The sequence below is a fragment of the Canis lupus genome, chromosome 26 (genome assembly GCF_011100685.1).
Source record: "Canis lupus familiaris isolate Mischka breed German Shepherd chromosome 26, alternate assembly UU_Cfam_GSD_1.0, whole genome shotgun sequence".
NCBI lineage: Eukaryota > Metazoa > Chordata > Mammalia > Carnivora > Canidae > Canis > Canis lupus.
Window position 1 is genome coordinate 32,081,692 of NC_049247.1, and position 25,568 is coordinate 32,107,259.

The 25,568-nt window shown below is 37.0% G+C and overlaps 1 pseudogene; it reads left to right on the forward strand.

The window, feature by feature from the left end:
* The first annotated feature begins 19,549 nt into the window (after positions 1–19,549).
* Positions 19,550–24,916, forward strand: LOC119877564 (annotated as a pseudogene).
* The last annotated feature ends 652 nt before the right edge of the window (positions 24,917–25,568 follow it).

Below are 25,568 nucleotides of genomic sequence, written 5' to 3' on the forward strand. Positions count from 1 at the left end.
GGCTCAACCTGACACAAACCTGAGCTCGTGAGCTGAGACAAAATTAAGAGTTGGATATTGAACCAAATGAGCCACCCAGGCACCCCTATTCCTATATATTTTATGAATCTGTATAGTATCAATTTTAAGTAAGATTTTTCTATTCAAGTAATAGGATTGACTTTTGTAGGTGCACTTTATATGAAATAACTTGGTGTGAACTGGTTATAGGAACTGGTTCCTGTTCCTCTCAATTGGATAGTTGTATTTGAAAACATGTTACATATGCATGCCTACCCTGTAAGCTAAGATATACATAAATCAATATATATATCATATGATATATTTTTTGATGATATATATATACAACATGCTACAACTACATTAAACTAAGCCTGAGCTCATATTAATACTTTCTGCATTTTTTTAATATGAGCATCCCTTTTATCCCTCTTTTTATCTGATTGTGTGGTAAAAATATTAATACATTCTCATTTTCATTTAATACATTTTTATTTCACAGTTTCATTTCAGAAACTGTCTCAATTATAATTTTTTATTTCTATTTTAAAACCACCAGCTCCAGCTTGCCAACATCTGTTTAGGACTTTTGCACTTACGTACATAAGAATTTAATCTGTAATTTCTTTTCTTTAAATATCATGATTAGTTAGGCTTTGGTTTCTAGTTCATACTAGATCCATAAAGTGAAGCATTACTTCTTTTTCTATTCTTGATTAAAAGGTCCAAGTTATTGTTCTTATTTCTGCTCCTTTGAAATAAATGTTTCTTTTTTGTTTAGCTGCTTTTATTTTTATTTGGCTTTTCACTAGAAAAAGGAGGGTTGTAAGATTCTATTAAGTATTTTTGGAGACAAATAAAACATCTATAAGTTTCTCAAGGGTGTGAACAGGACAGAATAATGTAAATCCAAATGAAAAAAATCTTCCTCTAAGAAAACCTTTCCCTCTGGTTATTTTTTTCCCACAATCTCTTATTCCAGAAGATATGATTGAAACTTGTAGTCTAAAATACCTTCAATGGTTGGAGGAGAGATTTTTGCAGAGCATCTCACATTTTTTCCTCTCTTTCCTGGAGGAAGTACAGCTAGTGTTAAATCATGGTATTTTTAACTTTCACTTTTATTCTGAAATAACTAAAGGTGTTAACAGCACATTGTTATAATTTGACTAATCACAAATTTGAGTGACAACATCTCGAGGGTGTCAAAGTAAGCCTACGGAATACAGAAATTATCTATCTAGTTGTATAATGAATTTGCTCGAAATCATAACAAAGCTTTTCAGAACTTCTAAAAAATAGAATGAAAATGACAAATCATGCAAGAAAAATTATTAGAGCAGGCAATTCATAAAAGAGAAATAAATGTGACTAATAAAATAATAAAAATCTCTTCAGCTTCAGTGATGATCAGGAAAACAACTCCAAACAACATTGAGAAAATAAAAATCTTTCTCCCAACTTACTAGAAGATTAAATAAAGCATTAATGATATTAGGTATTAGGGAAAGTATGAGATGAAAATACTTTGTAGCAGCAGTGGTGGGCTGCTTATTAACATGTCCTTCTAGGAGGAAATTTTAGTAATAATCATCAAAATGCAAAAGGTACAATTCCGGGATCCCTGGGTGGCTCAGGGGTTTAGCTCCTGCCTTCGGCCCAGGGCATGATCCTAGAGTCCCAGGATCAATTCCCACATCAGGCTCCCTGCATGGAGCCTGCTTCTCCCTCTGCCTATGTCTCTGCCTCTCTCTCTTTCACTCTCTCACTCTCTCTCTCTCTCCCGCCGTGTCTCATGAATAAATAAATAAAATCTTAAAAAACAAAGGTACAATTCCTTGCACATATTGGTAATAGAATTTAACTTCAAACAAAGTCCTCAAAAACAATGTTGAAGCAAATTAAGAATTTAGCTTTCTCTGGTAAGAAGTCTGGAGGCAATCTATGTTGAGACATGTAAGCTATGATTTCACCAGGGACCTCACATCCCTTCTGTCTTCCGACTCAGCAAATACTTTAACTTTTATACGCAGATCAACTGACCGACCTCCCTCCCTGCTTTTGCTTGTACACTGCTTTACTCAAAGTCACGGCCTGCGATCTCCATCTGTGTCTGTGGGTAATGGTTTGGAACTCCACTACAGGGTTGTAAATGAGAGACTGAAAACTGTAGCTTTATAAAAGAAAGGCTGAATTAATATTATGACACCTGGAGAGCCAGTGAGCAGTCTCTGCTATGCTCCTCACTAGCAGTTCCTCCTTATGAAACTATCTGTGGTACATGGAGATGTGCCACCTAGAGTCCTCTTTTAGGAACGACTTGCTGAACAGCTGGGGATCTGGGGAAGCACACGTGTCAGAGGGCCTCTCCCCCAGGTCAAGCATACCCCGTGCCTCCTTTATTTCTTTCATGTTGGTTTAGTTTATTTGTAACATCACAGTGAATACATTGCAAAGGATAAAATATTCATAGGGACAGCCTCTTCTGGCATCCACTAAGAAATGAAGTGAGCTGATGATACCTGTCCCTCAGGGACTCCATTTCTGTTGCAGTGCCAGAAACAAGAATGTTGGCACATAGGGTCTGTAATGAAAACAGAGGATATTCCTTTACCTTTTCCCCTTTGTGTAAGTAAAAACAGCATAAAGATGAATGAAGTAAACAACATTTATCCACTTTCCATCAAGAACAAACATCGTCTAGCTGAGAAGAGGCAATTTTGACATCATAGTAAAATACATAGATGTGTAAAATCAATTGGAAGATCTAAGTATAGAAACATATTAGATAAAGAAAGTTTAACAATCCCTTTGATAATAAAACTTTCATATTAAAATTCATTCATTTAAATTTTTTTTTCATTTAAAATTTCTTAATCTTAATTCAGGTACAATGAAAAAAAAAACTCCTACATATAGATCTTTAACAAATATGTCCCTTCAAGAAAATGATAATATGTAAATAAACAGTTTATCTTTTCTATTACTTTTCTATTTATGCTATCAGCTTTAGGAGAAAGAATAACTATATTCTGCATTTCAAAAATGCAAGAAAATTCTTCCTGGAAAATGGGATTTTCTATTTGAGGATTGGAATGGATTCTAATTGCTACTAACACACACACACACACGCACACACACACACACATCCCAGGTAGTGTCCAGTGGCCTGAACACTTACAATAAAGAGCAGAGACAAGCTCAGGGGTAGAAGCATGCCTATGAGCACATAAAAATAGATGTAAGGACCAAGATTTTTGTGTTATATATTAAACATCCACCATGGAAGAAATGCTAACCTCCCAAGAAGACATTAGCTGACCTTTGTCATTATTATACCAGAACTGGCATAGCAGCCCTCCAAGGAAGTGATCACGAGGGCAAAGATAGAAACTACAAATGGGCCCCCCAGCATGGATTCCCACTTCCCACCCAGTCCAATTATTGCCCCCACTGGTTTGAGGAACACTCAGAACTGCAGTGGAGTCTCAGACTCTTACTCAACCCTTCTTTGGTTCTTCTCTCCTTTCTGAGCTATCAGACCTGCACTGTGGGGTAGGGACTTCCCCTAACTTCTCTTGCTCTCCTCTTCAGGCCTTCACAGGCACTAGTCCCCAACAAAACTTGCATGAAGAATTCTGTCTTGGCATATCTGCTTTTCAGAGACCTGAATCAATGCAACAGTCAGTATTTATTTTAATATAGATATTTCTTATTTCTCAAATGTCATCTTTCTGAAAAGTCTGTGCCTTAATATAAAAATATAGCACTATGAAAATAGCAGAATGAGTGCATGTGCCAATAGAACCAATGCACCAACACTAGGGATGATAGGTGAAAAGATATAGATATTATTTTGCCATACTTAAGTAGTGACTTGCTGATAAAAAAATTTGTGAGAAATTCATAAGGGACTATGAGACAAGAGTATATTAAAATGCAAAGCAGAAGACTGAGACACACCTGGCTTTGGACATTTGCCTTGGTTTACCATTTTTCATTAATAATTTAAAATGACTATTATTTTGTCCGTTCTTATTGTACTTGTAGGGGAGGGAAGATAGTTTTCCCTCTATCTCTCTAGGTTTTTGGCTATGACCACCTCCCTATAATAATAGATTAACAGGAGAAAAGCAAACAATTATAATGACATTTATACCTTCTCTATCCATGGGAGATACCCGGGAAAACTGAGTAATTTCTCAAAATGACCTAAGCCACTCCCTTAAATACCACCCTCAGCTAATGACAAAAGAAAGATATGATGGGGTGAGGGTAGGGGGGTGGTAAGCCTGTTCATGGAAGGTTACCAGGAAAAAAAAGTGCAATAACAAGTGATAAGAGTGTAGTTGTCCAGAAGAGGCACCTAACTCTGGGAAACAAATAAGGGGTGTAAAAAGGGGGGTGGGCAGGGGGTGGGGAGACTGGGTGACGGGCACTGAGGGGGGCACTTGACAGGATGAGCACTGGGTGTTATTCTGTATGTTGGTAAATTGAACACCAATAAAAAATAAATTTAAAAAAAAAGAGTATAGTTGTCAAGCAGAGTTAGCCTGGTGCCTCCTCCATTGGTAAGAGATTCTAAAGATTTAATCAACCTTCTCTTCCAGGAACAGAGAGACAGATGCTTACAAATGGAAATTTCCCCAAAACAGATACCCCTGGGAGATAGTGTGGGTTCATAAAATAAAACATTGCAATAAAGGGAGTTCAATGAATTTTTTTGGTTTCCCAGTGCATAAAATGTTATATTTATGCTATACTGCAGCCTATTAAGTGTGAAATGGCATTATGTATAAAAAAGTACCTGAATTAAAAAAATATATTATTGTTAAAAAGTGCTACCCATTATCTGAGCTTACAGCAACTTGTCATCTTTTGCCAGTAGAGGGTCTTGCCTCGATGGTGTAGACTGATGACCGACCTGGGTGGTGGCTGCTGAAGGCTGGGGTGGTTGTGGCAAGTTCTTACAATAAGACAATCCCAAAGTTTACTACATCGATTGACTCTTCTTTCATGAACGATTTCTCTGCAGCATGCGATACTGTCTAATAGCATTTTACCCACAACAGAACTTCTCTCAGAATTGGAGTCCATCTTCTCAAACTGCTTTATCAACTCAGTTTACATGATCTTCTCAATCATTGCTGTTATTTCAACCATCTTCACAGCATCCTCACCAGGAAATAGACTCATTTTGGAAAACCACTTCTTCACTCATCCATAGGAAGCCACTTGTCTGTTCAAGCTCTATCTTGAGACTGCAGCGATCTGGTCCCATGTTCAGGTCCCACTTCTGATCCCCATTCTTTTGCTGTTCCCACATCTGAGGTGACTTGCTCCTCTGAAGTCCTGAACCCCTCAAAGGTTGGAATCATCTTCTTCCAAACACCTGTTAATGTTAATATTTTGACCTTTCCCCATGAATCACAGATATTTTAATGGTATCAGGATTAGTGAATCCTTTCCAGAAGGTTTTCCACTTGCTTTACCCAGATCCATCAGCAGAATCACTATTGATGGCATCTGTAGACTTATGAAAGCTTTTGTGAAATGACGAGACTTGAAAGTTGAAATGAGTCCTTGATCCAGGTCTGTAGAATGGATGCGTGTTAGGAAGCATGACAACATTAACCTCATCGTACGTCTTCACTCTTGGGCTCTTGGGTGACCAAGCGTGTATCATCAATGAGCAGTGGTATTTTAAAAGAAATCTTTTTTCCTGAGCAGTAAGTCTCAAAATTGGGCTCAAAATATTCAGTAAACCATGTTGTGAACAGGTTTCACATCCTGTTCACAACATCCGGGCTTCGTTGTTCCATTTCTAGAGCACAGGCAGAGGAGATTCAGCATGACTCTTAGGGGCTCTCAGATTTTTGGAACAGTAAAGAAGCATTGGCTTCAACTCAAAGTCACCAGCTGCTTGAGCCCTAATGAGAGGTCAGCCTGTCCCTTGAGGCTCTGAAGCTGGGCTCCGACTTCTCTTCTCTCCCTCGGCTGCTCCCAGACAGCATCTGTTTCCAACAGACGACGGCTTCATCTACGTTAACGTCTGTTGTTTAGTGTGGTCACCTTCCTGAATTATCCCCGCTGGACCTTCTGGAGAGCTTGCTGCAGCTTCTCCACCAGCACCTGCTGCCTCACCTGGCCCCTTTATGTTATGGAGACGCTTCTCTCCTTCACCATCGTGACCAACCTCTGCTGGCTCCAGACTCTCCTTCTGCAGCCTCCTCACTCCCCTCCGCCTTCACAGAAGTGAAGAGAGTCAGGGCCTGGCTCTGGGTTAGGCTGTGACTTTAGGGAAGGATGTGGATGGTTTGATCTTCTATTCAGACCACTCACACTTTCTCCACGTCAGCAATAAGGCTGTTTGGCTTTCTTACCACCCGTGTGTTCACTGGAGCAGCACTTGTGATTTCCTTCAAGAACTTATCCATCTCATTCACAACTTGGCTAAGGTTTGGGGCAAGAGCCCTAGCTCTCGGCCTGTCTCAGCCTTGGATGTGCCTTCCTCATTCAGCTATATCATTTCTAACTTGTGATTTAAAATGAAAGACTTGTGACTCTTCTTTTCACTTAAGCCCTGAAAGACCATTATTGTAGTATTATTAATTGATCCGATTTCAATATTGTTGTATCTTAGGAAGTACTGAGGCCCCAGGAGGAGAGAAAGACTCTCATTGGAGCAGTCAGCACACACACACACACACACACACACACACACACATACACACAGAGCTATCCAACAACTTTGCCATCTTGTATGGGTGCTTTTCATGGCACCGCCAAACAATTACAATAGTAACCCCAAAGATCACCAATCACAGATCAGCAGAGCAAATGTAATAATAATGAAAATATTTGAAAATCTGCAAGAACTGCCAGAATGTGATACAGAGACATAATGAGCAAGTGTTGTTAGAAAAATGGTGCCAACAGATGTGCTGATGTAGGGTTGCCACGGACCTTCAATCTGTAAAAAACTCAGTATCTACAGAGTGCAGTAAAGCAAAACACAATAAAATGAGGTGCGTCCGTAAATGTAAATGGTTGTTGGTTTTCAAAGCTTCTGCTGTGTCTGCTATTTCTTAAAAATAATGAGCTTAACGTCATTCTTATGCTAAAGAGGAATATTTTGGGGTGGCAAATTCTGCTCTTCAGACCTCACCCTATTCTTAATATTAATGAAAACTAATATATACTCAAATGTCAGTTCCAGTTCTAAACCGACATGTGTACATCTACCACTTCACATCACCACTCGTTTCAATATGGCTGGAACATTTTGATAAGTAGGATTTATTTTAGTGAAATTAAGTAACCATGAAAATAAATACAGGAAATTTTACTGTTAATGGTTTCAGTTTGAGTTTATTAATATTTCCTTCTCATTTGTGATTTTAAACGTCTTTCAGATTACATGCCAACTGCTTCAAATATTATATGGAAAATGAACACATAGCTTGGTTTGAAATGCGTGCGATGTTTAAACAGTAATGTTTGATACAGGGAGTACATTCCATATCCAAACTGCAGGACATAAAACTTATAAATTCAGAAGATATATATAATCACTGACCATTATAGATACAAAATTTTATACCCTCTAAGAGATTATAAATAAGAAATATTATATGGTGATATGGAGTTTGGCTCAACACCCATCCTGTTTATTTCAGGCTTATGTAATAGAAATTAAAATTTATCAGGGAATGTAGATGCTTGGATTTCTATAATTCCATCTACTTTTTGTGGAAGTGACAAAGATATGAATATATTTTACTATTAGAAAGCTTTACATCAGAGCAGATTATTATACTTTACTGTGAACTAAAGTGGTGTTTCAGCATTTCTGCGTGATCCGTATCATTCATTGTTTGTCCTTCTTTATATACATATCCTTTATATAGAAAAATATGTTTCATCTGTGACTGAGATAGTAAATGTTCATTTATGTATAACAGTATTAGTTATTTTACAACATTGGTGATATATCAACATCAAAATGTAGATACCAAAATACAAAATCATTATCATACCCACGCAAACTAAAACAAAAAGTAAGCCAAAAGCTTATGTGTGAACATTCAACTCATGTAAGGTATTGTATGATTTTAGTGTTGCCCTCAAGAACCCCACTAACATGGAGAACCTGCACTATTCCAGAGTTAGTTCTTAACACTTAGTATCTCATTTTTATTGATGAACAAATAATAAGCAATTCAGTATGGAATGATTCTGAAAAATAAAGAAATCTTTGTAAGACAAAAGAGATAAATCCTAAATACCAATCTGCACAGATAAGGCAGGTTATGACAGCATTTCTACTACTTAGAGACAAAAGTATCTGATGTAGGTTGACTATTTAAATTGGGATCAACTCTCCTTATTGTTTAAGACATTTTTATGTCATTTGTCCTACTTTCTTTAGAAAACATTCACTGTACTAGCATCTTTAGATGGTGAAATGTCTAGTTAGCAAGCATGTTTGCCTCAATATTTTGGAGAGATGGGTAGAGGTGAGTTCCCTAGTTGGGAAATTTCACAACCAGAATGAAGTCGCTCTGTCAGGTGTTTAAAAGATAGTGACCATTTAGAGGTAAGTAAGTTCGGGAATTGATATAAAAGCCTAGTTTTTCAAAGCATCAGAACTATTTCATGGCTGCTCTATCCAACTTTTCTTTCTAAGTTTGCTAAAGTATTCAGGCTAAAGAGAAATTTGTATAGAGTTTACACATTTTCCTTCTTTTCTTCCATTTGTGATTATTAAAAAAATATCAGAACAATGTGTTTAGATGAATGCAAGATGGATTTATTTTCAGATCCATTAATTTTTCAAGGATAGATTTTTTTTTTTTTGCCATTCATTGGTACCTTTTGATTTCTGTTGAAAGAGACACAATTAAAATGACATTAGCATTGCTCCAGAAGAACAATCAGGATTGTGTTGTGCTGTTTAATTTCCCTGATAAATAATAGCTAAGATGACCCCATGGAGCTCAGTTGTTATTCTTCTCAAGATAACATCTGAAAAGATTCATACTTATAAAGTTCACTATTTTCTATACTATTTAGTCTCCAAAATGATTCCAATTGAATAGCAAAAAAAAAAAAAAAAAAAAAAGAAAGTAAAAGAAAGAGAAAAAGAAAACAGAAAAAAGAAAAGAAAGAAAGAAGTGAAAAATCCCCCAAATGACAAAACTGTGTCCAATTCCATCTCCAGGTAATTACAGTACTAGGTCTAATCATGCTTTTTTTATTCATATTTGCATGGACTTCATAGTCAGAGACCTGATATCGATTCCCATCTTGGCCACTTTGAGCTATGAGATTTAGGCAAATACATAATCCTTTATACTCCAGTTTCTGCATATGTAATATTTAATAACAAACTGACCTGAAAAGAGGTCATAATATATGAAAAATATTTAATTGTCGTATATAGTAAGTTCTTAGCAAAAATAAATATAATTATTATCTTCCCCCAAAGAGAATTCATTTTCAAATATTTCAATTGACATCTATCACGTGAAAACATAATTTGGAGGCAAATACCATTTTATGGCAATCACAGTTCATTTGTCTAAGGCACACAGAATTTGCATAGAACATATTGTCACTTGGACCAAAATCCATGTCCCATTGTGCCTCTGGGTTAACAGGCAGTCCCCATGAGGGCTAAGAGACCTCGTTTGTGCATGGTTTGAGGAAAGTGCCCATCCTGCTCTACAGCTCTCAAGGACCCACTGCCCACAGTTAGAGGCTCTGAAAGAGTCAGCTCACAGCTCTGACAGTGACCCAGTTCCACAGGGATACCAGGGAAGTGGCAAGGAGGAGTGTTAACAGGGCTGCCTATCAACAGGGAAAGAGTCATTATAGAAAGAAAATCGCAGGGAAATCACGAAAACCTGAGAATATGAGGTGGACATTAGAATACAACTGCAAAAGCTCATGGGTTTAAATAGAGCCTCTTCCACTGAACACCTTTGTGTTCTTGGGAAAGTTTTTGAGGCTTTTGGTGTGGTTTTTCATCTACGAACTGGGGCTGATAAAGGTTATCATATAGGTTGTTGTGAATATTCGACAGTACAATCTAAGAGACTAACTAAAGTCCTTACCTAATGTGAAGTGTATACACAGCTCCCAAAGGTGGAAAAGATTGTATTCACTGAGGAAAAATATGGAAAGAAATAAAATTAAAATTAAGAAGGTAAAGGTGAATGAAAATTTAGTGTGCAAATATTAATACAAGACAAATAATTATTGATGAGGACTCATGCATTGCTGATGAGAATAGGCGCAGTCACTTTGGAAAATAATTTGCCAGTTCCTCAGTATGTTAAATATGGAAATACTATGTGGCCTAGCAATTTCACAACTAGGTAAATACCCATAAGGGTTGAAAGCACATTCTCGGGGCACCTGGGTGGCTCTTTCCGTGAAGCATCTGCCTTCAGTTCAGGTCATGATGATCCCAGGGTCCTGGGACTGAATCCTGCATCAGGCTCCTTGCTCAGCAAAGAGTCTGCTTCTCCCTCTCCCTCTGCTGCTTATGTTCTCTGTCTCTTTGTCAGATAAATAAAATAAAGTGAAAAGTCACATTCACATGCAAACTTGAACATAGTGGCCTTACTCATAAAAGCCACCAGTTGGGATGAACAAAATGTAGCCTGTGGTCGTGTGGATAACAGGACTGAGGGACTGACCTGCTGCTACATAGATGAGCCGTGAAAACGTGTCAAGTGAAGGAAGCCAGATCTCAGGGCCACATTTCATGATTCTGTTTATATAAAATGTCCAGAATAGGTAAATCCAGAGACATAAAATAGATTAATCATTGCCAGGGGCCAGGGGAGGAAACTGCCATTGGGGGTTTGGGGGGATGAAGTTGTTTTGGAACCAGATAGTGGTTGTGGTTGCACAACTCTGTGAATGTACTAAAAACCACTAAATTGTAACTTCAGAAAGATGGGTTTTATGATATACCATTTATCATAGGAAATGGTATATCTAGGTATATGGTATATCTAGGAAATGGTATATCTAGGAAAAATAAGGCAGGAAAACGCCCAATGTGGCAAAGAAATAGTGAATTCTGTGAGAGAATATGTAGATTCCAAAATAAACATGCCATTTCTTTGTACACAGAACTATGATTAAAATGTGTTTTTTTTTCCCTTGAGATCTTTAAGTCGGCTGAGTAGCGAAATCTTAACTAACCAGAATGAGCTAAAAAGGAATCAAAGTAAAGTAAATAAAATACAAACAAAGAAATGAAGTATAATTAATACATTTAAAATACACTTATTATACATTTAATTTCTGGTTGCTACAATTTTTTATGTAAACACCATTTTTCATATGAACCTGGACTTGCCACCAATATAATGCACTTAGATTTAAATATACACACATATATATGTATGTATATATTTAAATATACACATTTATGCTTCAGTTTCTAAATCTGTCCTCATGAGATACTTTTAAAAATACAAAGAGTAATATAAATAATTATCTTCTAATCATACCTCCGTTTTTAAGAGTTCTTCATTCTGAATTAAACTGTTTCCAGCAGTGAACACCTAGGATCTGAGTTTCCCAGCTTCACATACAGCACCTTCCAAGTCTCTCTGCTTCTCTTAAAGTCAAAGATGCTCCAAGTATACTTTATGGCTTATTTTGTCCTGTATCTTTCTCCCTCTTCTGCCTGTACCTGTAAACTTCGCCACAATGCCCATGAAAAGAGTCACATAAAACACCGTTATTTCAACATAAAGAGAATTGTAATTTGTGAAGTAACCGTGCACTACAATTTAAAAGAGGATGGCAAGAACATCTAGAAAACCTACAACGGAAAGATAGTTAATAATGCATGAAGATAAAATAACTGAAACTTCACTCATCTGCGTGGCATGTTAGCGTTCGCAGACCCGAAATGCAATTCTTCTGCAGTGACTTCAACGACAAAATCACTTGCAAGACTCCGTGTCAAATTTGCTGACTCGAGTCTCAAGTATTGAGTCCCATAGGGGACTGGTGTTACCCCAGGAAACTCTGAAACAGAGCAAGGACCAAAATTCTTCTAGTCAGTTGGACATTTGCCCTGATTGATCAGTGTGGACCCACCACTAGCCTGATTTGACCTTAGTTAACTAGAAACACCAACTTACCAGGTTACTTTGGAAGTTTCTATATAATTATGGAATAATACACAACATGAAGAAAAAATGGGCATATGTGTGCTTGTATGTTGCATGTGTGTGATGTTGAACACCATATTTTCTAGGACACATCTCTACTGATTCTGAGTCATTTATGCAAGTTGAGTTTTCTTGCTCCATTAGCTTAGAGGTAACAGGTGACCTTGAGAACCAAGCCAAAGAAACTAAGCTGAACATAAATGAACATGGACCAGCCCATCTTCTTGCGTAGCTTGTTGATAATGGGATTTAATCACGATAAAATAAATATACGTAAAATAAATCTACAGTTTATTTAACATTATGTGTTGGAGTTATTCTGCTGTAGCAAATGAACAAAATTGGTCCTTCTGAAATTAGTGTTCAAAAAAGATCCAGCAGATATTAACTCACTGGAAATGCTGGAAAATGTTAAAACTTGAGGGTTCTGGGAAACTTTTCTGAAAAGAATAAATTTTATGGAGCTTGACACCTGAAAAGAATGTTGCAGGCATATGTAATTAATTCCTTATTCAATTTCAAAGTATTTCTACTGTCTCCAGGACTTCTCTCTTACAGTTATTCTTTCAAACAGGGCAGCAGATACCTATCAAGACTGAAATCAATCATCGCTGGTTTTCTTCAATCTCTTACTTGCATATTTGATTTATTTCATACATCTACACAATAAGAATCATCTTGTCCTCTCATTTCTACCCATAGTCTTGAGACCCACAGATCGATCTGGTGATTTGATGTGACTAAACTATATTCCAATAAAAATCCAATATTAAATTAATATTCTGCATAACAATTCCAGGTACATGGAATAGCACTGAATAATGGGAATGAGACAATAAAAAACCCCACTCGCTTGGATATTCAAATATCAAAATATCTTTTACATGACTTAGTTTCAATATACTCTGTTTCTATTAATTCTGTTATTTCATATGCTAATCAGGATGAAGCACCAATCAGAATACTGAACTATAAATATCACTGACTCATTCTTTTTAAAGCTTATATGAGTCTTATTGTTAATGTTAATATGCATAGTTGACCAAATATCTTATATAATTAATCTTTTCAACTGGCCTTTTGGGCTACGTTGGATAGAAGATCACTGTTTCAGAACAGACAAAATTTTTCTCTTTTTAGAGGAGGGAATACATATTAGGTGCATTCAATATTGAAATATTAAAGATATTAGATAGCATTCTAAGAGGACGTGTTTCGAAAAGATAATGGTTCAAAAATCCTCTAAAACCATGAATAGCAAATAATTATTTTAAGCACTGGTAGCCAACTCCCTGAAAAAGTGTCCACACCAGGGATCAGATCTGAGTTTCTGTCTAATAGCTAGCTATAAGTGACCGAAGGTTTTAATATTAGTTTATTCTGGGGAGACCAGAGAATGGTGTTTCTAACTGAACTTCCAGAAGTTATTCATAATGATTAGAGCAAGAATGCTCTAAAGAGCCTCTCTGATACCACCTCCTCTCTTCTTTCTTATTCATACACTTATTTTCATGTTATTATTCTTCAGCTACTATCAAAATTCACTGTAATTAACAATTTCCCAAGCCATTAGGCCTCTCTCTTATTCTCTTGAGTCTTTCTTAATCTAGATTTCTCAGTCCACTGCTGGGGTAACTTTCCTGTTCTTTTTAAAATATTTTTTTCATTTTTCTTTTTTTCTTTTTTCTTTTCTTTTTTTTTTTTTTTAGCAAGAGAGAGAGAGCATGAGCAGGGAGTAGAAGTATGGGCAGAGGGAGAGGGAGAAAGAGAATCTCAAGCAGACTTCATTCCCATGTGGGGCTCCATCTCACAACCCTGAGATCATGACCTGAGCTGAAATCAACAGTCAAAGGCCCCACCAACCGAGCCACCCAGGTGCTCCCCCTTGCCCTTCTGTGTTTGCATTGCACTGGTCTGCCCAGAGCAGCTAGAAAAGATGGCAGAGCTGAGCTGCAAATGTCAGCAAAGAACATAGAGAGGAGGAGGGCTTACCCATAGCAGCAAAATTCCTCCAAACATTGAAGGAGAGGTAGTTTAAACTGAAGTTGAAAGACATGGCTTTAGAGGAGGAGGAATATTTTCAGGTATCTTCCTATGTGTTCAGACACCATGAAGTATATGTAAACATTCCAACCACACACTGTGGCCAATGACAATATCCAGTTCTTGCAGAAGAGGAAATAAATCTTAGACTGATGGCCTATCTTGTCCAAAATCATATAGGTAGAAAGTGGGAGAGTCATAGTTAGCAGCACACTGATCCCTGCACCACTGGGTCACATTCTCTGATGTGTCGAGCAGTGTGGGAAGGACCTGATATATGTGTGTTGAGATGCCCTGACTGTCTGCTGGCGACATTACATGAGCCCACGCACTCCTACACTCTCCACTGTGTTCAGAGGAAGCCTTGGAATCATATTTCCCAGAATTGTTTGCAAACATGTTTTTGGGTTAGGTTCTCCCAGGGGGGGTTCCTTGCCTGAGATTCAGATGGCTGAAGAAAGAAGCCATAGTTCTGCAGCCACAGCAAAGCATAGAGAGAGCAGCTGGCCAGGTGCAAGCGTGAAAGGTGCCCACAGTGGTCCTGTGCAAAGCTCTGCCATTTGTAGTGCTTTGCTCTAATTTGGAAGGATGCAGATGACAAATGTGAGCTCTAGAGATGACCTTCCCTGACCTTTCTCCTTCAGGTCTCCTGCAGTTTGTAAGGAGTTATTTCCTTATATTTCATCCTTCCCTGCTGGAATTTCCAAGGAAATTTTTTTTTCAGTCCAAACACGGATACTGGTACTACATACCTCTGAAGCCTACATGTCATGTTTGGCCCAAATATACTTTCACTCCAGAGAATTCCTACCCTCAGGATCAACCTTCTACCTGAGAGATAATGGTAACTACATAATGGCATCTTTATAGACTAGTATGAATTAACTGATATTATGTTATATTTTATAGTAGGTACAATCTCAGGTACTTTGGATATTCCAGTATTATCTATTTAGCCAAATATTTTGCTATTATCTGTGCAAACATTTATGTTTAAAATAATAAAGGGGATCGTAGTGTTGTGTGTGTTCCTCCTTTAAGCAGAATGTAGTATTAAATTTTATAAAGAAGTTTAAATTTAATGCCTGCAAAGTTCTTTGGATGATCCCACGTTTATTTATTTTACATGAAAGTGAACAATATAAAAAGTTAAGTTGTTGATGGAGAAATGCTAACACACCCAAGAAGATTATTTTCAAAGCTACACATTAAAGCTTTGGGGCCTTTTTATGATCTTTATTCTGCACATGACTGAGTAAAACTTTAAGGCTTAAATTCCCTTAGGTGTCTTAATGGTTAGGGACCGATTTATCTGACAGCTTGGTCACGGAGCGGCAACATGAGTAGGCTGGATCTCAGCACACATCCCAGGACTTAGAGCTCCAACAAACTAGGAACAGTTTGTTGTGTTGGAAACTGGAACAGTTTAACAGAACACGCAATGATTATTAGGTTGAAAATCTCTGTGAAGGGAATAAGAAACTGGCACATCAAGCCTGCAGTGTTCTTTCTCATAAACATTGAAGTGAGATAGATGAGGGTTCATTGGCTTCTTATGTCTGCCATTTCACCATTGGAGGTGTTGTTCACTGATTTTTACAGTGACTGACTCTGGTTCAGGAAACAGACACATTTTTGTAAGTGCACTTATTTATCAGAAAAAAAGAAGAACGTAATGTATCAAATGTAAATGTTACAGATTAGATGATTAATGCATCAGCTGGAAAAACAGACTTACAGGCATGTAAACTGAGGCATTATTTAACAGTCAAAAACATATATTGCATAGACAATCACACGAAGACAAATGCTATGATCCCACTTATCTAAAATAATAAAACTCATAGAAGCAAAGAGTAGAATGGTGGTTGCCAGAGGCAAGGGGAAGGGGAAGATGTGGTTTTGCTAATCAATATGTGTAAAATTCCCGTTATGCAAGGTGAATATGTTCTGGAGATCTGAGGTCCAACATTGTGCCTGTAGCTAGAAATACTATATTGTGCACTTGAAAATCTAAGACAGTAGATCTCCTGTTGTGTTCTTTCCACACCAAAATAAATATATATTTTTAAATAATGTATATGTTTGCTAATATAAAGGGTTATTTTTTCCTCCAGAAATATCAAATTTATACTTTCAATTGAATTTAATCCTCAAAGAAAAACTTTTGAGTTTCTGAATCAAATATATGACTTATGCCAATGATTTCCAATCATTTCTAGAGCAAGAAGACATTTTAAAAATTTAAAACAAAAGTATTTATTTAAAGTAATGCTTATTCTAATTTCAAATTATTTACTATTTACATAAGCCTTAGGAGACTAAAAAGATAAATGTACAGAAAGGATTCTGCCTAAAGTAGCTTCACCTAGGGTGTGTTGTTTTTTGATCACAAGACTCAGCATTAAGTATCAAATGAAGGTTTCCAGTAATCTTTCCTTAATGATTTAAAAGCATATTTCTTATTCATTGTGAAAACCAGATGAGACTATCTCAGGGATAAATGCTCTGCACTAATAACCAGGTGGTTGGAGTCCATGATGTCTATATTTGAGGAGACAGTCAAAAATAATGAGATAGACATGGGCATCCTTCTAACAGTGAGTCTGAGAGCACATGTGCAAAGGCCGGAAGGCTTTGCCAAGCCCCATCCATCCCCTACCATCATAGAGAATCATCCTCTTACATTCACAGATGTAACTGCCTTCTGGCTCAAAACCAGAACAGACCTTTCTCTGAACATCTTGGCTGGCCCTTTAGGACCAGAAAGATGCCCATCTTCAAACACTGACCCAGTCAGTCTTCCGGTATAAGAAGGAAACAAATCATCTTCCAGTATAAGAAGGAAACAAATCATCATATGGTCTCACTCACACGTGGAATATAAGAAATAGTGAAAGGGATTATAAGGGAAAGGAGGGGAACTGAGTGGGAAAAATTAGAGAGGGAGACAAACCATGAGAGACTCCTAACTCTGGGAAACAAACTTGCAGAAGGGGAGGTAGGCAGGGGGGGTAAACAGGGTGACAGGCACTGAGGAAGGCACTTGATAGGATGAGTATTGGGGCATTGGGTGTTATACTATATGTTGGCAAATTGAATTTTAATTTAAAAAATGTAAAATGAATAATAAATAAATAAATAAATAAATAAATAAATAAATAAATAGAAAAAAAGAAGAGGGAAATAAATCAAATTGGCACATTTTTGATTGATCATAGACGATTCCATATAGTCTATGTGAGGGACAAAATAGAGGATGTGTTTTTGCCTTGAGGTCCTTTTATTGAAAGCATGTGATTAATGTAGCTCCGAAGAGTTGATTCAGTTTCTACCTGCTAAGCATTCAAACCTTCAGGCTGGGTTTTCTTAACATGTGTCTTGGGCTGACAGCTTATGTCTTCTCTCCAGAAAAAAAAGGTCTACCTTCAGGTCACCATAAGCAGGACGGAATAGACATGGGCTCTCATTTCCGAGTTTTACAGAAGATTCTTATTTTATGTAATGTGCAACCATTTTGTGAATCGTCTGTGTACATCTTAACTACCTCTGACAGTTTCAGCTCTGCCTTCACCCAGAATTTGTTTGCTGCCATCAGTTTCTGTACCACAGTGATTAGTTTTCGTTAACAATGTTCAATACATCTTTCTACTTTTGGCTGAAATGTACATACATTTTGACCTTGACATTCATTATTCTTAAATTTGTTTCATGTAGGATATTTTTTTTTTGGAAATTTGACAAAATTCTTCATAATTTTGTAATATTTTATAGATATCTGTTTTTAAACACGTGTACATTTATCTCTTTTTCCAATGGATTCTATACTAACGTTGTTTTGTATTTTTAAGTCCTTTTATGGGAGTTTTAAGCTCCAAACATCATTAGTATGTCCTTTTTTATCCTAATTCTTTTTTTTTGTTTCATTGTTCATTTACAACCTAACACTCTACAAACTTTTCTCTTCTTTTCTTTTTTCTTTTCTTTTTTTTTTTTTTTTTTTTGAGGTCATTTCAAAATTATCTTCAATTTGTTGTAACTGCTTTTTTCCACATTCTTTCTAGAAATTTCCTAGCTGGATGAATGAATTCACTAAGCATATTTCTTGTTCACCAGTTGCATACAACTATGCCACCAACTTTCCAGTATTACATGACCAGGAACCTAAGTTCCTTAGCTTCTACTACCATTGTTTGCTGATGTTTTTTTTTATTCCCTTACCAACAGCCACTTCTAGGACCATTATGCTTCTGCAAACATTCTCCTATGTTCTTCCAATTTCTACCCGACACACGATCCCAAATCAATGGTATCAATTGTATATTTAGGTTCCAAATTATTTTTCAGTTAGCAATATAACCATCCAGCCCCAAATTTAGTGGCTTAAAAAAAAGTAGTAGTCATCTATTATTCATGGTAGGTCATTCCTTTGTAGGTCAGAAATTAGGAAGGAGCTCTGATGGACAGTTCTGGTTCCAGGTCTTTTGTGTGGCTACAGTCATGTGTGGCTGGAAAGGAAAGAGTTGAAGCTGGAGCAGATGGGTACTATCAGACATGTCTCTCTTTTCATGTAGATCTAAGATCCTTCCATATGGTCTCTCCACATTCACTGGTGTGGGCTTCTTCATGGCATGGAAGCCTCAGGGCTGTTGTACTTTCACATGGTACTGGCTTCTCCCATGGCCAGTGTTCTAAGAGAATCGGGCAGTAGCTTTGAAGTCACGTAGCATCCTTTGCACCATATGGTACTGGCTGAGGTAGTCACAAAGTCCACCGAGCTACATGGTTGGGGGACATATACTCAATATTCTATAGGAGGAATAGCAAAGTCTTATTGTTAGAAAAACATAGGATATATTTTTGGAAACATTTTTGGAAAATTCATTCTGTCAAAAAAACTTTAGCCAAAGTGTAGGAACAGTCTTATTTAATATGCTTTAAAAATTATACACTATTTAGAAGCCATCACTAAGTTTTCATACCAACATTGATCAAAAACTAAATTGTTCTAAAATGAGTAAATGTTATGAATTGATTTCTGTCCCCCTAAATTCAGATGTTGATGCTCTGATCCTCAATGTGAACATATTTGGAGATAGGGCCTTGAAGGAGGTAGGTAATGTTGAATGAAGTCATGAAGGAGGGGGCCTGGTACAATAGGACTGGTGTCCTTGTAAGAGGAAGAAAAGACACCAAGTCTCTTCCTCTCTCTCTCTCTCTCCTCTCTTTCTTTCTCTCTCTCTCCCTCTCTCAATCTTTCTCTCCCTCTTTCTTTCTGTGTGTATGCACACAGAAGAAAAACCATGAGTGCTCTTGTCAAGAAAGAAGCCAGGAAAAGAGGCTTCACCAAAACCAAACTTGTGGGCACCTTTATCTTGGACTTCCAGTCTCCAGACTATGAGAAAATAACTTTCTGTTTAATCCAGTCTGTGGTATCTTACTTTGGCAGCCCTAAGCTGGCTATAACAACAAATTAAGTACATAATTGTTCTTTAGTTTAAAAAATGGAAATTGCATTCCTTAATGTCACTCTCTAGGAGCCCACAACTCTAGTTCACCAACTAAAACTCTCTGAAGTTCTGCAATAATGAGATAGATTCAGTTATATTCAATTCCATTTAACTCAGAGACTCCAAACCTCGTACATACCCTTTCTTTCCTGGTGCTTCTGTAGACTTTCATGGAATAATACAGTTTTCTGGGATCTAACATTTCAGGAAAAATTGAAGATGGTTCATTTGTATTGGATTTTCTACTTAAAGAAAAGAAGTAGTCTACTCCTGAAATACCTCTTCTTAGTTATTTGGGTAATGCCACCATTATGGGTTAACTAACATTAATTTAGACTATTTAGTTGTGACCTAGGACTTCTACATATATTGTGGAAATTGAGTTCAAGGATTGGATAGCCAAAGTGTTAATCTATGCTTTTAATCTTTCATTAAAGACATTAAATGCCTATTATCAGCAAACCAGCTCCCTGAGGACACTGTGAAGTAGTACCTCTACTGTGTATACACTGCCTGACTCCTGGCTTTTTGTTAAATGACAACCAGAAGACTCTTTACTTGATCAAGCCAGTATTTGTGGGTTTCTGATTATTCACAAAAACACATTCTTGTACAGGAAGACATCTAGGGAAGTCATGCCTGAATGGCTAGTGGTCCAGGCATTCGTTTAGGTGGAACTCACTGAGTGTATATCTGCTGAGTGTGCTCTGGTAGGAGCTGGGGTGGGAGCAGCAGCCAGATTGGTAGGGTCTGTGTGAAGGTGGCCACAGTCAGCACCGCCGTCCAGTGTGGTCAACGTTTCAGTGTGCAGCAGAACACACAGGGAAACTAATCAGTCAGCGGGAGGAAGGCTAGTAGGGACAGGTCACTGGACACTTGGTCAGAGAATGGGGCAAGTACCAACCAGAAAATAGAGAGTGTGTATTGTAAGAAATTATCAGAGTGATTGTCTGATAATATGGGGAGATCATATGAAGTGTTTTGAACATTTAAGTATTAAAGAGTAATATGTACGCTTAAATGGCTTATGAGTCAAGAAAGACATTCTACACTGAATTCCTTGTCTCTGCATTGACAAACTGTGTATGAAGTATTCTTCTCAAGTTATTATAAAAAAGGAGACAGAAAAAAAAACTATGACATTATACATTAAATTTCCAAAATAATGCAACCAACAGATTGTTGAGGAAAAGTTTTATATCCTGAGCCATGATTAATTAGTGGAAAAAAGCAGATTATTTCTTATTCTCAGCCTACTCATATATTAATTTATTAACACAATTTCTGATTTCTTTCATTAATTTACCTTATTTGGGAGGACCAAAGGTTAATTAAAAATAGTTCTCAACATAATGGTTTGCTACTCTCACCTACTTCTTGAGTTATTTAATACATTTTCAGAGCACAAAGCTCTGCAAAATACTTTACTTTTAAGGTAACATTGCCTCTTAGCTAAATACGTACTTTAATACCTCTGTCCCTGTGCTTCTATGCCACAAGGTTACTTCCTGTCACCTGAAAGAATTTAGAGTCCATGTTAGACATGTCAGTTCACCTATCTCTACCCAGAAGGAGAACTAATGTTCTTTTGATCCTCCAGTTACAGGATACGGAGAAGCGGGAGTAGCTGCGAGGTAGGAGTTCGTTCCCAGGGGCACTGACTCAGTGTCCAGGTGCTGAAGGGCTCTCAGGCTGCAGTCTGGACCAGCCTCCTAGCACCCGACCTGTGAGCTGCATCTGAGGAGCTGTCCATTGTATAGATTATGTTCCCAATACTTCAGGTATTCCTTAGAATCTATACCTTGTTATTAGATATCTTAGACCAGAGAATAAGTTAAATAGTAGCTTTAATTTTACTCTAATATCCAGTCATTTTGATTATATTTAAAAATCTAGATTTTACTGTAATATTTAGCACCCCACAAAATAACTAATATCAAATAGCTTGTAATTGGAGGGACTATATCCTTAACTTTCTATTCCTAGTGTTTGGCATGTAACAAGTACTCAATATATCTTTGTGATTGATTTTATATATATATAAATATATATATAAATGATTATATGTATATATACATACACACATATTTATAATTTACTTATATATAACATAAGTTATCTTATAATATATTATAATATAAGTTCATTATACTTAATATATAAGTAATAAATATATATAATATATTATATAAAATGTATAATATTATATAATATATAATAGCTGCTTCCACGTCAGCTCCTAGCAGAGCACACTCAGCAGATATGCACTCAGTGATATAATATATAATTACAATATTATATATTTTATATATTATATATATATATATATATAAGTAAATCGCAGCTGTTGGTGTCATAGGGATGTGTGAACTGTAACAGAAATTTCTTTGTTTATTTATGAGACCCAAAGGGTAAGCAATAATTATCCAGGTAAAAAAACTCCATTGACAAAGGGAGGTAACCAATCACACTTCCCCAAAGGAACATTTCTTCCAAGTAATTGATGCATCTGTTGGTTTTAATTCTACTCATGATTTGGGTTATAAAAGTGGATTATGAAACTGAGAAAAGCAGCTGGATGAGATAGGCCTGGACTGGCTGACTCTGGTCACTTATCAACTACCAATAGTATTTTCTGTCTATTTCCATCTTGTGGTTTCCTGCTGAGCTTGTGAAGGAAAGGATCCGAATGACAGCCCGGTGAGATTGTATAACACGGATGGGGTCAAAGATGCAGTTTAGTGTTATCTCTCTGAGGACATATGAGGCCCTCAGATTCAAAAACCTAATTTCTGTGACAAAGCTTATAAAAGGAAGAGAGAAACAGCAAATCATAAATCTGGCCTTCTGCCACTATCTAGAGCAAGGGAACCATACCACCTTAATCTGCTTGATTTACAAAATCAAGAATATAATCTCACATAATCAGAATTGAGCTTTGTTCAAGTAAATAAGAATTATATGTGGATGCTTTTCCAATAATTTTAAATATTTTAAACATATTTTAAAAATATTTCATGTTACATGTTTTAAACATATTATGTATTTTATTTAAAATATATTTTAAGTGCTTTAAAATATATTAAATTTGCCTTAGAAACAGAGCTGAATCATTATATAAACTACCATCCATAGTCAAAGATTTCTAATTACCTCATTAATATCCTTTACAGCATTTGCCCCTAGGTATGCACTGTATCTCGTCTTGATACTTTAGTTTAAAAAAAAATAATAAAAACTTGGATAATTCCTCTGCCTTTATTTGTCTTCCATGACATCAATATTTTTTAAGAGTCCAAGCCAGTTTGTCTGTAGAATACCCCTCAGATTTTGTTTTCTGATGTTGCTTCATGGTTTTAATTTTCATTAAGCATTTTTTGCCTTCATATCACATAAGTCACATCATATCCTTCTCAGCAGATAATATAGGGAAGCACTCGTCAGTTTAATCAAATTCTATCGATGTTGAAGATGTTCACTTGATTTTGCCCTTTCTAGAACTTCATATCAGTTGAACTGCTCAGGATATATCTCTTGTGCTTGGATTATTTCATTCAACATAATGTTTATCAGATATATTTATGCTTCAAGTGTCAATGATTTGTTCTTCTTATTGAGTAGTAATTACCTTCTAAATCAAAAGTCAGTAAATTTTCTTTCCATAAAAAGCCATATCGTAACTGTTGTAGGTTTTGCTGGTCACACACTGGTCTCTATCACATAATTATCTTTCTAGTTTTTTTATAGCTCAAAATATATGAAGATCAGTTGGAGTGCTTAGGATAGATTTGTCCAGTTGGCTGTGATTTGCTCAACCCTCACTCTAAATGAATTTATGACAATATATTTTGTCATTTACTTTTTGATAGATGTTTTTATTATTTCGCATTTTGAGCTATTGTGAATAAAATTATCATGGACATTTCTATAGATGTCATTCTATGGGTATGTCTTCTTAATTGGGATGAAACATGCATGACATAAAACCATTCTAACCACGTTCAAGTGTTTAATTCAGTAGCATTAAGTCCATTCCCAAAGTTATGCAAGCACCACTCCTCTCATTTTCCAGAACTTGTTCCTCAACCACACTCTGTACCCAGCAAACCCCATTCCACCCTCTAAGAATGCTCTTATTTCCCTCCAACAAACACCTGAGTGTAGAATTACCCAGGTGAAAGAGCAGGTATGTGTTTAATTTTATAAGAAATTGTTAGAGTCTCAGAGTCGCCCCTGGCTCCTAGGGCAATCCTGCTGTCACTGCCTCCTCTTTCCTTTCAACGTGACAGATACCATGTGTCCTTGCGAAGACTAGGCTGGTGTCCTCTGAGCAGGTCAGGCTGCTGCTGCAGGTGCAACTTGCCAGCCAGCAAATCACCACAGATGAGCAATCCAGGGCATTGTGGACTGCATGGTTCTTATCCACAGGGAGTGGGGAGTCTGTCCTTCCCACCTGGGAAACTGGCCAATGTCATCACATACTTCCCCATCCTGCTTCTCAACTTCACCTTCGAAGATTAATACAAGCTAATCTTCCTGAGTGGCGTGGAGAAGAAGACCCAGTTCGGGTGCTACTTTGAGGGAAACTGGCATTGGGTGGTGCCTCTGGGGACACATCTTTGTTTTGTGTATTCTCCTGATTTTTCCCATACCATCTAGCAGCCGATGTGGACAAATGTGAGCCCAAAGGGAATTCAGAGGCCTTAGGGACTGCAGTTAAGATCTACAAATCTGATGGGACCATGGGCCTGTACCAGAGTTTTCCTGTGTCTGTGCAGGGTACTCTCACCCCCAGCTGCCCACATGGGCATCTGTGACTCTGCAAACAGACAGCTTCCAGATCCTAAGAATGTGCACAACTTTGTCAGCTGGAGGATTGCACAATCCTATCGCTTTGACATTGTTTGTCACCGAATGCTAATGCAATCAGGGCACAAAGTTGCTGACATCCTGTACACGGGCACACTTGACTGCCAGGGGAAGACTGCCCACAAGGAAGGAGCCAAGGCTCTTCTCAAGGGTGCATGGCCCACTGTTCTCAGAGCATGGACCAAAGGGGGTGCTTTTGTGCTTCTGCGAGGAAATCAAGAAGTTCAGACAAGTCACTTCCTAGTTCTTACCGCTGTGAACAGATATGTTGTATTATATAAAATCCCTTGAGCATTCTTGACAGACTGTTGGCTGTTTATCCATGTCAAGTATTTACTGGTTAAGAATGGGAAGCAAGGACATTCAGCTGACCAGTTTTCTCTTAAAGCCATTTCCATGATGATGGGACTCAATTATATTATACAAATATTTTCTTTATTTATTTATTTCGAGAATGGGGGACTCAGTGGTGAGCAGGGAGCCCAGGACTGGATCTGATGACCCGGAAATTACAACCTGAGCCAAAGTCAAGAATCTTACACTCAACCAACTGAGCCACCCAGGAGCCCCTCAACTATATATATATATATATATATATATATATATATATATATATATATATTTCAGTCACTCTTGATAAATAAATCTGTAGAAATAAAATATAAAAATTATATATATATATGTATATATTTACACACACATACAATGAAATATGACTCAACCATTAGACAGGATGAATACCTAACATTTATATTGACATGGATGGAACTAGAGGATATTATGCTGAGTGAAATAAGTTTACTGGAGAAAGACAATTATCATATGATTTCACTCATATACAGAATATAAGAAATAGTGAAAGGGACCATAAGGGAAGAAGTGGAAACTGAGTGGGGAAAAATCATAGAAGGAGACAAACCATAAGAGACTCATAACTCTAGGA